Source organism: Leopardus geoffroyi, chromosome A3 (genome assembly GCF_018350155.1).
Source record: "Leopardus geoffroyi isolate Oge1 chromosome A3, O.geoffroyi_Oge1_pat1.0, whole genome shotgun sequence".
Lineage (NCBI taxonomy): Eukaryota > Metazoa > Chordata > Mammalia > Carnivora > Felidae > Leopardus > Leopardus geoffroyi.
Genome location: NC_059336.1, coordinates 2,967,426 through 2,986,136, shown reverse-complemented (window position 1 = coordinate 2,986,136; position 18,711 = coordinate 2,967,426).

Genomic DNA, 18,711 nt, shown 5'->3' with positions numbered 1-18,711 from the left:
CCCATACACACATGTATTTCTAATTTACAGGTAGCCCTTACAAAATAACTTATTGACCTGTGTACAGTAATTCGATATATACAGATTAAATCACCCCTAAAACACGCAATAATTTATCACAATATTAGAATTAAATTACCTAAAGAAAAAGGTACTTTTTAATTTCTAAGTAAAAAGAAAACAATTTTTTTTAAAAAGCATTCTATTTTCTGAGACTCCCAAACAGTTATTTATGTGTATTATACAAACTCTCTTTCACTTCAGTATTCTTTTTTGTTTGTTTGTTTCTGGGACTAAAGTCATGGGGGTGGGTGGAGAGTTTCCTCGGCCACTGTCCACAGTTACATGTGCCTCTCACTTTACCCATCTAAATAGCTGCCTTCCAGCCTCCTAACATTTCCTTTCCCTACCAATCATCGAGCCATTAACCCAGAAAATAAATTGATCAACAGCACTAAAGCAAACACATCATTCATTATTCATTTCTATTAGACGTGCCATCATATTTAAAAGCCTGATGTAAAACCACATAAGTAAAGTATTATTTTGGCTGTTAAGCTGATAGAGCATGATAATCTCTAGCTTCTCCATGTCTCTCAGCTATCCAGAAATGAGGCAGAGGAGGGGAAAAAAACCTGTCTTTAATTTGGAAATATAATTCTTGGGACAACAGCCATTCCCTAGAAAAGTCCTTCAAACAGGAACCATTCTTCAAAATCCGCTTTCTGTAAACAGTCCAGGTGGAGGGATGAGCCAGTTGTATTAACGTTTCTTATTTGAAGCAGGGAGCCCTTGTCTGGCATTTTAAATCCACTGAATAAATGGGGTTGGGGCTGCCAACTTATTTCCTGTCCTGGGAGCAAAATCACGCCCCAGTGGCTCCTGGTTCTGGCTGGCACTGCATGTTAAAAGTAGTGATTAACGTATTTTCAAATAGGTGTGCCCAGCCTCTTTTCATAGAGAATTTACCTAAAAGGCCTGGCTTCGCATTGAGGGATGCAAAATCTTTGCTTGAAATAACCAAGACTACTCTTAGCCAGAAATGTTGGCATCAGCTTTGAATATTACTAGATTTCTGACCTGCCCCGGTGTGCTTCAGATCTGTGTGGTCGCAGGAACCTGATGCTCCTGCCTGACTCCCAGCCCCTCCTTCCCCGCTTCCTGCTCAGTAAGGCTCTGGCTGGACCAGAGAAACTGCACATTTAACAGATCTTCCCAGATTTCCCTGTGCGTATTTCAAGTACCATTGTCTTAGGAACTCACTCTTTTTTTTTTTTTTTTCAACGTTTATTTATTTTTGGGACAGAGAGAGACAGAGCATGAACGGGGGAGGGGCAGAGAGAGAGGGAGACATGGAATCGGAAACAGGCTCCGGGCTCGGAGCCATCAGCCCAGAGCCCGACGCGGGGCTCGAACCCACGGACCGCGAGATCGTGACCTGGCTGAAGTCGGACGCTTAACCGACTGCGCCACCCAGGCGCCCCATGGAACTCACTCTTAAGTGGGCAGGAACTTCAGCAAGATTCCACCTGCACCCAAAATGCACAAATGAGTAATCCAGAGGAAGTCTCTGCCATTTGGTGAGCAGTCAGCAAAATCCTAACTCTTGGCTCAGGAATTTTCTGGGCTAGAAGATAGGTCTCACTTGGCCAAAGACTGCATTTATTAAGCAAAGCATTTTTTATTTCTCCCTCTTGTCCTGGATGAATGCACTGGTCTGAGATGCTCAGCTTGCAGACACTTCGATTTCCTGAAAGTAGGACTCTTTGTCCCTGGCCAACCCAGTGCTGGTGGAAGTCTGCATCTCTATGGCCATCAGTCCCTCTTCCTGGTGGGATAAGCAGATCTGGAAAGAGGGTGTTGGTTGCTAAGGGCTTGTAAGAGGTCCCTAGACGTTCCCTAGAAATGTCTTCATTGAGAGGAAAGGGTCAGAGAGAGAGAGACAAGGAGGAAAGAGACAGAGAGAGAGAGACAAGGAGACAGACGGAGGGAGGGACTGCCATGTTACTACATTATTACTGTGGGAATAATGCATTTTCTCTCCCAACCCTTAGTTTGTGTGGTGGACTATTTTGCCCTCTTTGGAGTTCAGTCCGTTTCTGTGGAGGGACACACCATGCAGAACTGATTAAGAAACATGTTCGTGCATTCGTTGCAAGTGTCACAAGAAGCAGACAATCAAAACCCAATCCGCATTCAGAAGAAGGAGTAAAACCTTGCAAAGATTAATTGGTGGAGACAAGATATGTTGTTAATAAAAGTGCTGTAAATGAAAATTATCAGAGTATCAGTTTTCTGCTCTGTCTTGGAACCCAGCCCAAGGACACACGCAGGCTCCTGGAAATGAGTTTTAATAATTTTCTTCTCTGCCTGTGTTCGTCTGTAGGCAAAATTTTGTAGTTTTAATAATCATCTCCGACAGTAATGCGTTCCTCCAGTGTTTATGCCTCTCTAACAATACATGGCTATAATTACTGTAGCAGGGGATTTAATAAGTCACAGAAAGTGGAATAAATATGACATCGTGTTTTCAGAAAAATATTAATCCCTTCTCTATGCGTTTCTGTAATTTGAGGTTTTTGATCAGGAATGTTTTTCTCTGGTGCCTCTTTGCCCACCGAGGACAGAGGCGCATGAGCAGAGAACCGTGCGGGCACGTCCTCACCACGGGAGACATTTCTGCTCTGTTTTATTCCTCTTTTATCAAAGAGTCGTTCACTGACCTCGAAGCCCAGTGTCCTCCAAGGGATTATCAGACTCATCGCCCGATGCCCGGCATCCCTGCATACTGGGTTAAATAAAATGCATCATTCAAGTTAATTTTGCCTGTTTCATAGTCACATCTGGAAGCTAAACTGCCCCCCTCCCCACCCCTCTCTGCGCCAGCCCTCCTACCCACCCTTCCCCCCTCACTGGCTTCTCCTCCTCTGTCCACGTGTAAGTGGCTAAACCAGGGGCAGATTTCCCCCAGGGGGCACTTAGCAAGGTCTGGGACATATTTGATTTGGTTGTCACATCTTGGAGTGGAAGTCATGGAGAGGCCTGTCGTTGGGGACAGAGAGGCCAGGGATGGTGGCAAACATCCTGCAGGGCACAGGACCGCCCCTCCCCCCCACATACACACAAATACAGATTCAGCCCAAATAACAACGGCGTCGAGGAAGGGGGTGAAAACCCTGCTTTTAATGTCCAACTTTCCCAGAGCTCAATCCTACGTGTCCTCCTCCGGGTACGTTCTTGTACCTTCTGTCCAGTCTCATGGCTTTATGTATCATCCACACTCGGACAACTGTTGGCTGGGTCTCCCCTGGACCGTTGGGTTCGCGCACCCCACTCTGTGCTTGGCATCTCCCTTTGTGTTTCTGAGGGGGTTCACAGCTCACCCCCACCCTGGTCTTTATCATCTTGGCAATCGGCACCTGCATTCACTCACTCGCTCAAGCCCTGAGTCATCCCATAGAGCAGCCACTGGCCGTGTGTGGCCTCAGCCCTTGCAAGGGAGCTAATCTGACCCACAATTCACTGTAAACTTAAAATGCTCACTGAATTTCAAAGACTTCATTTCAAAAAGATAAGGATGTAAAATATTTCGTTAATAGTTTTTATACTGGTTGCATATTTATATTAGACTGGTAATATTTTGGCTATGGTGGACTAAATAAATTATTACAAGGTATTAGATACTTACATTTACCAACCTACATACAGCGCTCACATCATATTTCTACAGACGGTCTTACGCTAACCTAACAGTGCCCACATTTCACCAACGATCCATAGTGGCATCACTCCCCAGACTCATCTCAACCCCCACCTTGTCTGTCTTCACCACCCAGAGGACTGGGACCCCAGGCTACCATAATCTTTTGCTCAGTTCTTGAAATAGCCTTATCAACCATCTCCTTGCTTTCTGATTTGTCCACGTGCCAGCTAGAATGATCTTTTTTTTGTACTTTTTTTTTTTTTTTTGAGAGAGAGAGAGAGCGCATGAGCAGGGGAGGGGCAGAGAGAGAGAGGGAGAGAGAGGATCCCAAGCAGGTTCCATACCACCAGCTCAGAGCCCCGTGTGGGGCTCTGACTCATGAAATGTGAGATCGTGACCTGAGCTGAGATCAAGAGTTGGATTCTCAACTGAGTGAGCCACCCACGCACCCATAGAATGATCTTTTAAAAACTTGTGTCAAATCATGACAGTCTGCTGCCTGAAGCCCTCCCCTGGTCACTCAGAGCAGGGAGGACCCAGGTCCCTTGTCTGGTGTCCAGAGTCCTACCTAATCTGTTCCTACTCACCTTTCCCATCCCATAACTTAATGTTCTGCCTGATGTCCACACAGTGGTGAATGCACTGATATTTTTCTTGCTCCCAGATGTCCCGAGATTATTTACTTACAGGAGCCTTTGTATTAGCTGTTCTCTCTTCCTTGAATGCTTTGTTGTGTGATCATTGAGTGCTGGTTTCCAGATACTGGTTTTAATAGCCTACAAATAAAGCCAAACTGGGCTTTGTGTAATGGAGCTCTCTGTCCCCAGCTGTTTTCTCCGGTGGCCTCTGCCATCTGTCATCATACTTGTTGGTTTAGGGCATTAATTTGTGGCTGACACCCACTGTGGGAACGCACGCCTCTTTATCACTGCCATATCCCCAAAGTAACTGGCACATAGTGGGCACTTAAAAATATTAGTTTCTAAAGTGACTTCCTTATCAAATTGTGGCTGACTCCCAGGGATCTCAGTAAATCTAGAATATTCTAGAATATTCTGTGTATTTCTTCACATGGGCATTTACCTTAAAGTATTTTCTCCATCACTCCCTTTATGATCATGTGTCTGTGTTTTCCTTGGTCTGCTCCTACCCCAGCTCTTACGTGATCTCTCTTCCACCCTGCTAGTACCTCAGGTGCTGACTCCCATGGGCTGTAGCAACCGGGCTTCCTTGCTTCCTGGTGGGTATAGCCAGTGGGGGATGAGTAGGTCAGAGAGTGGATATTATCCCTCTGGTTCCCTTCAGTCCAGGCCACAGTAGTGTCTTTCATGATCAAAGACAAAGGCTCTTGCTGGGCAGAGTCTTCTCTATCCCTACCTCTGCCTTGTCCCAGGACATGTCCCCCACTGTTTGCCAACTGCCCTGTGGTGATTCCCCATCTCTTGAGGCTTCCCCTTCACTTGCCCACATCTTTGTAAATAGTCCCTTCGCCAACTCTCTTCAACTGTCCCATTGAGTGTGCCATCTTGTTTCAGTGGGACAGTCTACTTGGCTTATTCCACTTTCTTCAGTGGACCCTCAGAGGCAGATCTTTTCTAGTGTTTCACCTTCTGTCTTTCACACTGCACAGGATACTCTTTGTGACTCTTTTTTCTCTTAAAGTTAGAATTTTTTGCGGATAAGCCGATGACTTTCAAATGTTTACCCTCATTTCAGAACTCTGTCATTCAGTCTCTTACATATAATTGCCAGTTAGATAGGCATACTTGTTCCACGCACCCTTTTACAGGCGGAAATTAGAGAAAAACAGACATTTTCTCAAAGTAAGAAAGGAATTTCTAATAGAGATCACTAACAATCAAATGGTCTGTCTCAGGAGACAGTGGATTCCCTATTAAAGAAATTATTCAGGACCAGGTGAAAGAGATAAGATGACCCAAAAGGTTCACTCCAGATCATACCTGGAAATATTTCACTGGCAACGTCTGCGGTAGAACAGATATCACTGAGAGAGGAGTTGGTTGGGATGGAGAAAATACGTGTATGTGTATGTGTGTGTCTGTGGGAATGTATTTAGATGTATCTGGGGGTGTGCATATGTATAAATAGAGAGAAATATGATGTATACATATCTGACATCTTTTTTTAATGCCTGCAGCCCGGATAGAAACGGGCTCCATGAAGAATGAATGAGTTGACAACATGCCGTCCAATTCTGCATCTGTAGCAAGCACAGGAATTTATTACGAGCAGTAGCCAGATCTTTTTTTGGACATGCGATAATCTTTTATTCTGTTTTATGTGAAAGTTAAAAGCTAAAGAATGCCATTTGCAGACCTTCAGCAACTTCTAGCTTGGCGTTAGAAATTCATTGCAGAAGAAGGAGAACTTTGATATAGGGCCAGCACAATGACATCCAGCGCGCAGATCTTAATTTCCGAATTGATTCTTCAGCTCGGTACCTGCTCTGTTTGCAGGAATGACAGACCAAACATCCAGAAGTAGATTTCAATGCATGGAAGTAGCTGAGAGATTCCAGCTGGGAAAAAAAAAAAATTAAGTGAACCCCACACCCACACACATCACGTGTAAAGCCACTCCCATCATTTTTTATCGCGGATCTTCTGCTCTGACAAAAGATTGGCATCAAAGAAGAGGACTGCTTACATTTCAAATTAACATGACTGTTGAGAAATCCTATGGTGGCTTGAATGGACTCTGGCAAGGTGAATTCACGAAAGTCCCAGGGGACCAGTCTGACATTTGCCCACTTGTCAGGCAGGAGGTTCCAAGCGAGAGCAGTCCTCCTGAACAAGGTCAGTGGGAACATCCCTTAGTCTGGCAGCAAACAGTGATGATGAGACAGGAAACAGGGCCCAGAACGAAACCGTAACCTTGACTAGAGAGACAAGACTTGTGCTCCTGCCCTGGAGTCTCAGCTGAATACTTTTTGGGATGGCCAAAACGGCACTTGGATGGAGGGCCAGGGAGGCTATGCTCCTGTTGGATGTGCAGCTGCAGGGCTCTAGGATGGGCACCCCTCAGCCTCCTGGCCCCTGGTGAGCAGAGGGCACATCTTTGGTTGGCTGGAGCTTTGGAGAAGGGGCCCAAGCAACCCCAAAGTGGCTTGCTACTGGGACAAGGGGAGAGAGAAGGAGACCGGTGGGTTTTATCTTACATTTCCACACAGATCTGCCCATTCCTATGTTTCAACTATGGTCCATGACCTTCAGAATCAAGGCCCACCTGTTCAGGGTGCCCAACGGGGCCCCAGATGGTGCAGATCCCCCTGAACTCTCTGAGCTGTCTGTCATCCACTCTCCCCTTCTCCGGAGTCCATCCCACCTGGTTATCTTCCCTGGTCACCTGCTGCTGGGCCCTGCCTTCCACTGTGTGTGCACCCTGTCTTCCCCCATCCCTTCCCCTCACCTGAATCTTGATTCTCAGGTCTTGGTTTCTATGTCACCTCCTTTCCGTGGGCTTTCCCCACCCACCCCTCCACCCACCTGCCTGGGTCAGGCGGCCATTTTCAAGGTCCCGGGATCCCCTGAATCTTCCCTGTCATGTATTCTGCCCAATCACATCTTGGCCGCTTGTCTCTCTTGCTCTCCGTCGTGGGGAGCCGGTCTTCCCGAGGGCAGGGGCTGCGCATCCTTCACCTTCCAGTCTTCCGCACCCACTCCTTGCTCAGCAAAGGGGAGAGTATCAGCCCCTTTAGGCCCAAGGGTCACGTGTTCTGCTTTTTAAATTGATCGTTTCAAGTTCAGCTGTGTAGAAGGAAGAGTTTTGAGAGCATATGGTTGGAGAAGTCCTAAATCATCTTAGAAAATGCTTACGTCATTGTGTGTGCGTTGCTGGTGGGAGTACGGGGGTGACAGTGCTGGGGGCTCAGAATGAAGTGAGGGGCGTGTCCCTGGAAGGTGGGGGAGATCTGCGTCACAAGGACTCCCCAGGCCCTCACCATGCAGGGGTGTGAGCAGAGCTGGGTTCCGGCTGCTATCTGACTGCACCTGGGCCTCCAGGTGAGAGCCCAGCCCACGCCTTGGTTTCCACCTTGTGAGACCCGAGCAGAGACCAGCTGAGCCAAGCTGTGCCTGGACCCCAGACCCACGGAGAGTGTGATGTAATCGGTGGGTGCTGTCTTAAGCATGATCAGCCTGTGGAGAGCTGCTAACACAACCATCGGGCACTCACACAGGTGAGCACTGCTGTCTCCCCAAAACGGTCAGGTCCCTGGTGCTGCCACCCTGTGCCCGCCACATCCCAGGCTTCTTCCCTCCTCCGCCAAAGGAGACACTGCATGCCATGCGGCATGGGAGGATTGCCAACGTTAGTGGTCTTGCAACTCAGTTAGTGCATATCTTTAGTTTTCCCTTCCCCGTGGAAGATGAACCATGGGAGAGTCTAACGTGGATGCTAGCTCAGTAAAACCATGTGACAAAAAGCAAAAGCCAGCTCGTCCACATTTGTTCCAAAGGGGGCTGTCTTGGCTCCTTTGGTCCCTGTTAGCTATCTTATCAAGCGATTCGTTGTCATGATCGTGGTGATTTAGGGTCACGGGATGAATTCCCACAGGAGGAGTGTTTTGTATAAATTCATTCTCTTTTTTTACTAGACTCCATTTCATGAGGTCTCTGTAACTTTCAGTCACAATACTCCAGGGCACCACTGAAATACAGATGCAGTAAATTCAAATGAACCATTCTGGACTGTGTAAATCGAGTTTGCCCTAATAACCATCCTTGTAGTGTTGACGTCTCTGGGCATAATGAGCCCCATTGCATTACAGGAGCTCCAGCCGCATCTTGGGCGGAAGGCAGACTTCATCTGTGTTCATCGTCTGTGTTTCATAATTTCATTAGGAGGACTGCTTCTAAGTCAAGTCATCTCCAATGCCACTGTCCAGGCTGTTAGCAAATTCGCATCATAACCCTCTTCTTCATCCACCTGCCAGAGGCTTAGTGCAAGCCCTCCTGTCCACAGGAAAACGTGCGTGGTGACAGGAGACACGTGTTCTCCGTCGAACTCCTGAGCGCTTAGCAGGTGACCCTTTGTTGTGATTCCCTGTCCCCCCCTCAGGTCTAATTACTCCATATGTCTTTCCATATTTTGGCTGATCTACAACTGTAGTTCTCATTATCATTTTGTGGGTTGTGATGCTATTTCCTCCAGTTTCGTTCTCTCTTTTATGTTTCTCTTGTACAAAATTAATTACATTGTACCTTCAAGCATAATTTTAACACTGCCTCCATTGCAATGTGTCTGCCTTTAATTAATGCTCTTCTAATGTAGATTTTAGAGCCAAATGGTGCCATATTCTGAGCATCAAAGAAACAAAGGATCTAACAAAACTACAATGAATGAGCAAGACAAAACAGCTGACAATGTATTCTCACTGAAAATGTCACTTGTGCTGTATGTTGGGTAGCAGGACGGGTTACTCGGGGCTTTGTCTTCTTAAAGACGAGACAAGAGAAGTGGACTGCAGAAGTTGGACGCTGTTGGCCTGGGCTCTGTTTCAACTTATACTGGTCAAACATCTCAAGGGGAATGAACGGGACACAACGTTCTCACGGCTCAGGCTCAGGGGGCGGAGCCCACAAATACATTGCTTGGACATTTTCTATAGAATAGACAGGATAAATCCCTCATCCTGAACTTCAGTCTATGCTTTTCATGTCTCAAAGGCTCCTCTCATGCTCGGCCCCTTTGGTGTTCCCACTCCAAAGGCAAAGCCATCTCTTTGGGTTACTGTACAGAAGTTTCACAAAAAGAAAACCAAACACAGTCGACACGAACTGCTATCCACCAGGAGGGAGTGCTTTGAAAATGTGTGCGTGTGTGCGTGTGTGTGTGTGTGTGTGTGTGTGTGTGTGTGTGAGCTTGCAGCAATAAATATGTACCCTCTCTAAAATACACCATTTATATTGGTTTGGACACATTTTGTGCATTTCTATTTATGAACTTCAGTTAGTCAACGCATCATTTCTTAATGAATGATTAAAAGACACTTGAGGCTGAACGTGTGACCATTTTGAGGAACAGAAACTGAGACCCTGATCTCAGGCCATGTGGGGAATCTGGTTCATCCGAGACCACGTGACGCGGACCAAAGTGCGAAGGCTTCCTTGTCAGGGTGACCACGGTTCTTGTCCTGTGCGACCCTGAGGCATCCTGACCTCTGCCTGGGCCTCCCAATTTTCTGGGAAGTTTAATTTTCTCCTTCCACTGCCTCCTCTACGATGGCAGAGACGGAACATCCACGGTGAGAAGATTATTACTCTCCCATGACCAGAGAGGTCACCGTCGTGAGCGGAGTGGAAACTCTCCGAAAGATCCATCCACGTCCCGACCCCTGGAAACTGTAAAGGTGACCTTATTTGCAAAGGGATCTTTGCAGATGTGATTGAGTTAAGGATCTTGAGAAGAGAACATTCTAGATTATCCGGGTGTGCTGTGAAATCCAGTGACAATGCCCTTATAGGAGAAAGGCAGAGGGAAGTTTGACATGCATGGGGGAGAAGACCATGTGACAACAGAGGCAGAGACTGGAGGGACATGGCCGCAAGCCGAAGGACACCTGAAGCCACCAGAAGCTGGAAGAGGCAGGAGGGTCCTCCCATTGAGCCTCCGCAGGGACCCTCCGGGTGGATCGCCACAAGCTCAGGGCGGAAAGGGAAGGCAACTAGGTAAACACCGGGGTTTTTCAGGCAGTGAAACCGTTCTGTGTGATACCGTCGTGGGGGATACGCGATGGCATATATTTGTCACAACCCATAAACATTTATAGCACAAGTAGTAAAACTTAATTTATGCAATTTTAGAAACAAAATTTAGGAGTTTGGGGAATCCGAAGAAGGAAGGCAGACCTTGAAGAGAGAATCTGACCGTGTTAACGGACATGAGACAACCCCAGTCAAGTGCACGTGGAAGAGGTGCCCACTGGAGTAGTTTGGAAATCACGGACCACAGGAAATGCACGTCTGCCCCGCGCTCTGGTTGGCCAGCTTGTTTCCCGGGGGGAGGAGGGCTTCACGGTGTGAGGGGGGGTCTGATGTTGCTGCACACGTTTTCCACAACCGCTGAGCAGGTGGGCGGTGCGGGAGGGGAGCTGGGCTTCCCGCTTCGGCGTGGGTCTTTCCTGAGATGCAACAGGGCGAGGCTAGAATGACCCATGTGGGGATGAGTTAGGGGTGGGGCTTCTGGGAGAGCTCGAGTTTACGTGGTGCAGATGCAGGCAGTGTGTGCAGAAGTACTCAGAGACGTGCGCGTCTGCAGGGGTCAGCACGCACACGGGTGTCTCTGTGCTCTGTCCGCCGAGCACTGAAGGAAAAGATGCCCAGTGCAGTGAGCACGCCTGGTGCACAGAGCTTGGCGGCTTAAGGCAGCAGATGTTCATCGTCTCATGTTTTTGGGGGCCCGAGTCTGAACATAGGCTGTTGCGGGTTGGTTTTCTCTGGAAGCTGTTGGGGAGAATCCCCAGGTCTCTCCCGGCTCGTGGTGGCTGTCCACACTCTTTCTGGTCCCTTGGCTTGTGAACTAAAGACTCCGGTCTCTGCCTCAATTTTTCTGTCACTTTCTTCTGTGTCTCTGTGGGCCTTCTACCTTTCTGTCTCTCATTGGATTTCGGGCCCACTCTGGCCCAGAATGATCTCGTCTCGAGACCTGAGATTCTGGGAAGACATATATTTTGGGGAGTCGCAATTCAACCCACTGTAGGTATGTTTTGGAAAAGGAGTGGGGCGAGTAACTTTGTTGTGGAGGAATCTGATAAACATGGCTTCCCTCTGAGGATCAAGGCCAGTATCAACAGCCAGACAGATTTCGGCAGAAGGGCTTCCTGAGTGTGCGCCTGGCCAGCTCCTCAGGACTGTAGAAGGAAAATCTGAGAGATGGTCACAGCCACAAGGAGCCTAAGAAGACATGACAGCTAGGGGCACCTGGGTGGCTCAGTCTGTCAAGCGCTGGACTTTGGCTCAGGACATGATCTCCCGGTTCGTGGGTTCGAGCCTGACAGCTCGGAGCCTGGAGCCTGCTTTGGATTCTGTGTCTCCCTCTCTCTCAAAACTAAAGAAACATTTCAAAATTAAAAAAAAAAAAAAAGAAGACATGACAACTAAGTGTAATTTGATATTATAGACAGGACCTTGCACCTAAAAAGGACATTAGCTATAAAGTAAGGAAATGAGAATAAACCGTGGATTGTATTTAGTAATGGCGTATCAGTGTTGGTTCATAGACCGTAACAAATGTTCCATACTAATGCAACGTGTTATAATTGGGCATGAGGTCTATAGGAACTTCAATTTTTCCATAATCTGTACATCCAGAACTGTTCTAAAAATAAAGACAAGGTGCGAACAAAAGTTTCTACAAAGAAGATATTCAAATAAAAATATATTCGCCATTACTCGCAGGGAAATGCAGGTCAAAACCACAATGAGATATCAGTTCATACCCGCTAGCAAGACTAAACTCAACAAGGTGCACTGGGCGAGGGTGTGGAGAAATCTGAACCCTGATGCTGATGGGATGATGCGGTCCGTTTGCAAAACAGCTCGGCGTTTCTTCAAAATGCAAAGCACAGAGTTATCATCTGACGCCACAATTCCACCCTGAGCTGGATACCGGGGAGAAATGAAAACATACATCTGCGCAAAACCACTATAGCACCACTATTTGTAGTAGCCAAAAGTAGAAACGACGTAAATGGCCATCAACTGAGGAATAAATAGACGTCCTAGATCCCTATGGTGAAATGTCATTTAGCCCTAAAAAAGGATGAAACCCTCATATGTGCTATAATCGAGAGAAACCAGTCGTCATGGCCTTATACTGTGTGATTGCATCTATACCTTACAGGAAATGTCCAGAACGGGAAAATCCGTGGAGACAGAAAGTCGAGTCATGGTTTCCAAGGCTATTTAGGGAAGCAGGGGAGGGGAGAGACTTCTGATGGGCATGTCTTTGGTGATTTCAGGGAAGTTTTGGTGATCTATAATTTTCTGGAATTAGGTGATGGTGATAGGTCTGTAACTCTGTTAACTGTGCTTTGATAAGCCTGTTGTACATACGTATGGTCGGTAGGGTGGGCATATGGCTTCATGTACTAGAAAAAGGGGCCACTGTGCAGCAGCAGCTGTGGGCAGGGGTGGATCTCAAAACCAGGCAGTGAAGCCCAAAGTCATGGGAAGGTAATCTCATCAACAGACAGGCATATTCACACCGTTCAGAGACACCTACCTGGGGGGATGTAATTGGAAGAAAAACAGTACGGTCGACATAAAATTTAGGATAGTGATTCTCTTGGGTAGAAGGAGAGAGAAACAGAGCAGACGGGGAGCTGTACCCGGGTTGTGGGCACCCGGGAGTCTGTTCTAGTGACATTCTGTGCTTATTCATTCATTTGCTTTTTTGTATTTATTTATTTATTTATTTATTTATTTATTTACTTACTTATTTATTTATTTATATTTGAGAGAGAGAGAGAAGATGCTTGGGCAGTGGGGAGGGGTTGAGAGAGAGAGGGGGAGAGAGAGAGAGAGAGAGAGAATGCCATGCAGGTTCCGCACTGGGCGCAGAGCCCAACACCGGGCTTGATCCCACGACCCTGGGATCATGACCTGAGCCGAAAGCAGGAGTCGGACGCTCAGCCAACTGAGCCACACAGGCACCCCTGTTTTAGTGACATCCCTTAACCCGTCCGTAAGTAGTTTCATAAACTGCATAGTCCACTTGAAAGGGAAGCTCTCTGTTTTCTTCTGAGACCGCCTCAGCGCATCAGGTCAGACTCGGGTCCCCTCAGGTGAGTCCATTTTGTACAGCGAAGGATGGCAACCACGTGCATGCTGGAGCTTCCTGACGGTCTCTGCTGTCACGCCTTCCTCCCCATCGCGTTCCTTTAATTCTTTACGAGGAGGCGGCTCCGAGGGTGCTGTCGCCCGTCTGGCACCAGACAGGGCCAGGCGCTCGCCGCGGCGTAGAGCTCTCGTGTGGCACCGACAGAAAGCGGTGGAAACCCTCTGTAAAGAGACCCTGGGGGAGCACGGTGCCCCCTCTCCCCGCTCCATTCTGGTTTTGAAAAGGAAGGTTGGCCCAACCTGGGAGCTCCCATCCCTCGTGTAAGTGGCGGGAGCATCTGAGGACGAAGGGCAGCATTTGTGTGCTCGCCTGTCGGGGGAGTTTCGTTTCAAACGCCCAGGGCTCGGCAGGCCGGGCCTTCTGAGAACACAGCAAACTTTGATTCCAGCCAGGAATAAAATGGAACGTGTGAAGTAAAAGACTTGTCGACAGTCATATTTCTATTTCCGCACTTCCCAATGAAAAGGTCACCTGTGTGCACCATTTCACATGGAGCAAACCAACGCGTTTCCGCGTCATCCCGCACAGGGCGGTGTAGACAGGCGGGGTCTGCCTCTGGGGCCCACGGGACCCTGCAAGTCACTCCGGAAACACACTAGGGGGGTCTGCAGAGCGGAACAGTGTGGAGACGAATGTGAAGTTCCATATTTGCATCTATCACTTGAAAGTGAACAGACCCAGAGAAAATCTAGCTCGGGTGATATACTTAGCACCTAATCTCAGCTTTGCATTCGAATTGGGCTTTATTTTCTGCTAATATTTGTTCTTTTGACAAGGAGTATTTCCCTATAATATGCAGTGTTATATCAATCAAATTCCAACATACGTTTCCTTTATTTTAATGTCTCCATAATGAGCACGTTCACAGAAATGAATTTCATGGGTGACTAGGTTTTATTGTTTATAGAACAGCCGTTAATAGAGTCTGCAGTCCACGGAAGAATAATGTTATTTGAATAATATCATATCCTAGTATAGTCACTGAGTTTGTTTCCAGATAGATGTCGGGTGGAATGTTTTCCACCCCGTTTCTTTTTCCTGAGTCACAGGGGAAGTAAGCTGGATTCTTCTGTCGATGCCACGAAAATACCTGTTTTTAAATTTGGAAAAGTAAGTGAATTAACAAGCAAAGGCAAGAAGAAATAAATGCACACAGCGTTGATTATCTTGTGGTTTCCTTTCTATTATTTGTCATAAGCTTTAAGATTTCTCGATTATTTGTCATTGCTAAAATCCGAAGCAGAATGTCTGTAGTATGTAAAATGTTCATGCAAAAAAAAAAAAAAAAAAAAAAAAGATAAAGACAAACTCGAAGGAAAGGCACTCACTCGCATAAAATGTGGCATATTGGTGCCGATTCTGTTCCATTTCCCAGAAGTGCCACAGCGTCTGATCGATGGGTGAGTTTGTCCGGTGCTCCCCCTGTTGGCCGTGACCTGTTTTGAGAAAACGGAAAATATGAGGCTAAGAGTGTATATTTTGCATAAAATTTCAGATTTCTAGGTTCTCCTAAAGAATTAGCACATTTGGCAAATTGCGTTTGAATCTCCAGGAAGCGTCAGTTAGCTAGAGGCCGGTCTCCTCAGAGGGTCTCCCCGTCTGGATTTGCCGCAGTCCCCACCTCTCCCTATTACGCCCCAAGGGAGCCCTCGTGCTCGCCACGCCTGCTCATTCCTCTTGCACTGACTTTTCTTTCTCCTGAGGGTAGACGATGTTCTTTTTTCCTCTGTTGGTTCAAATAAGCTCGACGTGGGCCAGCTTTCCTCCATCTGTTGGACAAAAACGAGGGCAGGCCCTGGGATATTTCTTACATTCTCAGATAAGGAGAATTCTTTTCAAGTAAGAGAAGAGCCCCCCTCGTCACTAGAACGTATCGTGCAGATAATACTCAGAACCCTGCACTTCCCTAAGAGGTAAAGCTTCCCCCCTCCCCGCCCAGGTGGCCTCGAGGCAGGTGGTGGGAAAGTGGCTGGGCCAGCACCTCCCACCTGTCTCCCCACATCTTTCAAGTGTGGCCTCTGACCCCTGGGCTCAGGGCACTGAGGAAGATAATGGAGAGCAGGAGGGAGGGGGCACAAAACTTACCCCAGCGATGCCCATAAGCTGCTCTCACCTGCCGCGAGGCGGCTGCGGGTGGTTCAGAGACCACCCGAGCCCATCGCTGAGCTTGCTTCCTGGTTCACCTTCATGAAACGAGGGCATATGCGTCTGGAGGCGGATTCAACTCTTCCTGCAACCGGGGCACTGCCAGCTGTCCTCGGCTCACGTGCCCTCCTTCCCAGGTGGCACTGAGAGAACAGCCGGGGTGCGCTGTCCCTCTCTGCCTGCATCTGGTCCGTGGCACACGTGCCGTGGGAGCCGGCCCCCTCTGCACTGTTGCTGTGTCCCCTAAAACCCCATCTAGCCTCCCTCCCTTTAGCTTTCAAGCCTGAGGACACCGAGCCCCTCAGGCTCCAGGGGACACGGGTCTGTCTGCCCCTGTTCTGCCAGAATCGGTCCTCAGTCCACGAGATCTTCTTCCCAGGTGTCGGGACTCAGCGTCCTCTCCACTCCCCAGCCTCTGTGACAGATCTGATAGCTAAAGGTGCCAAATCAAGTGTTGACTCCTTCCTTGGCAAGTCCTGGCCTGATGCTCTAGATGAGGCTCCAGGAAACATTTTCTGGAAAGCCTCAGATAGTAAATATTTTAGCCTTTGTTTGCCAGATGGTCACTGTTGCAGCAACTCAACCCTCTTGGAGCAGCGGGAACGTGGCCAAAGGTAATAGGTACACAAATGGATGTGACTCTGTTGCGATAAAACTTTATTTACAAAAGCACGTGCCAGCTCCTCCAGAGACCATCCTTTGCCAAGCCCGGTCAGGGTTCTAGAACATCTCTGCGGAATGTGAGTAGAGTTGGCACCTGCTATTACTGGCCTCAGTCCACGTGAGCGTCCTGCTCCGTGTGGAAACAGGTACCACGGTAGCAGAGAGTTCACGGAAGACGTCATTCAAGTCGCTGCAAGCGTGTGCGTGCAGAGCCTTAATTCTTGCAGCAGGACATCGTGACGTGGCTGCGTGTGACTCAAACTAATTTCAAAACAACTCAGTCTCTTGTCTAGTGCATTTTAAACCCTTCAAAACCACTTTTTAATTTCTTCTTCCCTCCCGATTCCATACCCTCATAAACTATAGGTACTGCCACACCTCCCCCAAAGAAAAAATATATATTCCTCCAGCCCCTGATTCTGCCCCCAACAAGCCGGTGGGTGTGTCCAGTTTTCCTGTGGGCAGTGCTTTCCCCACACTGTCTGCAAAGCCCGCGGTTGGTTTCTCGGCTCAGTTTAGGGCAGACGGAGGGACGCGAACAGATCTACCCTGGTCGGTTTCAGGTATCAAGATTGGATGCAGTATTTAGTTTCAAAATCTGTGTCTCCCTCTCTCTCTACCCCTCCCTTGCTCACTCTCTGTCTCTCTTGCTCTCTCTCAAAAATAGATAAACATTAAAACAAATCTGTTGCTAAAGATGTGAGCCCTACGCCATAGGGAATGGGAGAGTCCTGGAGGACCCTCCTGGGATATCGCATGAGAAATGACCCTGGGGCTCTCTTGGCACAGGTGTGCCTAGGTGGTCATGAGAGTTTGCAAACTGGTTCAGCTAGAGCCCTTGGAGCACCAAGGGTTTGATGGGAAAGAGGCTCCAAGATGTCTTTATGGGGGGCAACACGAGGTTGTAGTGGCTGAGGAGGAGTTGAGAGTTCACCTGACGCGGCAGGACCGTAACAGAGCCCCTCTGGGGTTTGCTTCCGCCACGTGCACAGGGACGAGCGGCTGCCTGGCCACAGGGACCAAGGGTGGTTAAGAAAGGGGTCTGTCACTACAGAGGGCCATAAAGAAGACACAAGTCCTGGGCGGGGTTTGGTGGGAAAAGTGTCCCTGAGTACGCGCCCCTCCCCAGACCTGCGGTACACGATGTGACATCGCACTGAGGCTCTGTTGGGCATCACTTGGTATGTGTTTGCATGTGCTTACGTATGTGTATGCAGTTTCACAGGCATTACGTGTTCATTAAAAAAATCTGGATCCCCCCCAAAAAAAGCACAAGTAAAAGTTACCCTTACTGTCCACATAGAGGGCAAATGTGATCGATGTTTGTATGGTTTTTCTTCTTCTGCTTCTACATCTTTTTTTTTTTTTTTGGTACTTTTCAGAAGACTAAACAGTTATTGTTTTACTTGAAAATATATAATTCAAAAGCTCTATAACTGTACGTCTGCTGTCACATTGTGTGATTTTCCGTTCTCTAGCTTGGTAGTGATTTTTCTCTTTTCTTTTCCATTATAAACAGTGAAGCAGTGGACATGTCTCTGCACTTGTCATGTGCGTGGCAGGAGGGTGGAGACGAGCCACTCATGTGCCTGGGCTTCCGGAGGGTCTGAGTGTTTGGAGGCCAGCTCTACCAGGACTGGCTTATTCCCTAGGACCCCACTGTCCACATCTGCAAGATGGCAATGAGCCCTACTTCCCAGGGCTTTGTGAAGGTTAAGTGAAATAATCCCAGTAAAGAATTGAAAATAGGGCAACTTTTGGGGTGCCTGGGTGGCTCAGTCAGTTAAGCGTCTAACTCTTGATCTCAGCTCAAGTCACGATCTCATGGTTCTTGGGACTGAGCCCTGCATCAGGGCTCTGTGCTGACAACACAGAGCCTGCTTGGGATTCTCTCTCTCCCTCTCTCTCTCTGCTCCTTCCCTGTTCACTTCCTTGCTTTCTAAATAAATAAACAAACAAATAAATAAATAAATAAATAAATAAAATAGGCAAATGTAATAAATGTTTGCCTAAACAGTCAAATGAGCAGACAGGTGAACCTGTGCATGACTGCTGGATCAAGAAAGGCAGTATTTTAAGAGTTTGGTAGACCCGTTATCAAATTGTCGTCCAGGAACATTTTGCCAATTCAAGAATTCACTAGTAATGCGTTCAAGTACCTTTCTTGCTGTCGTTTCACTAAGACTTGAAAATATATTTTTTTTAATGCACATATTTCCATCGTGGCAACTTAAATGATATTTGTGGCTGTTTAAACTTAGATTCCTTTGATTGTTACTGAGTTTGAACATCGCCTCATATATTTATTAGCTAGTCGTGATTCTTGTCTGTGCTTATTT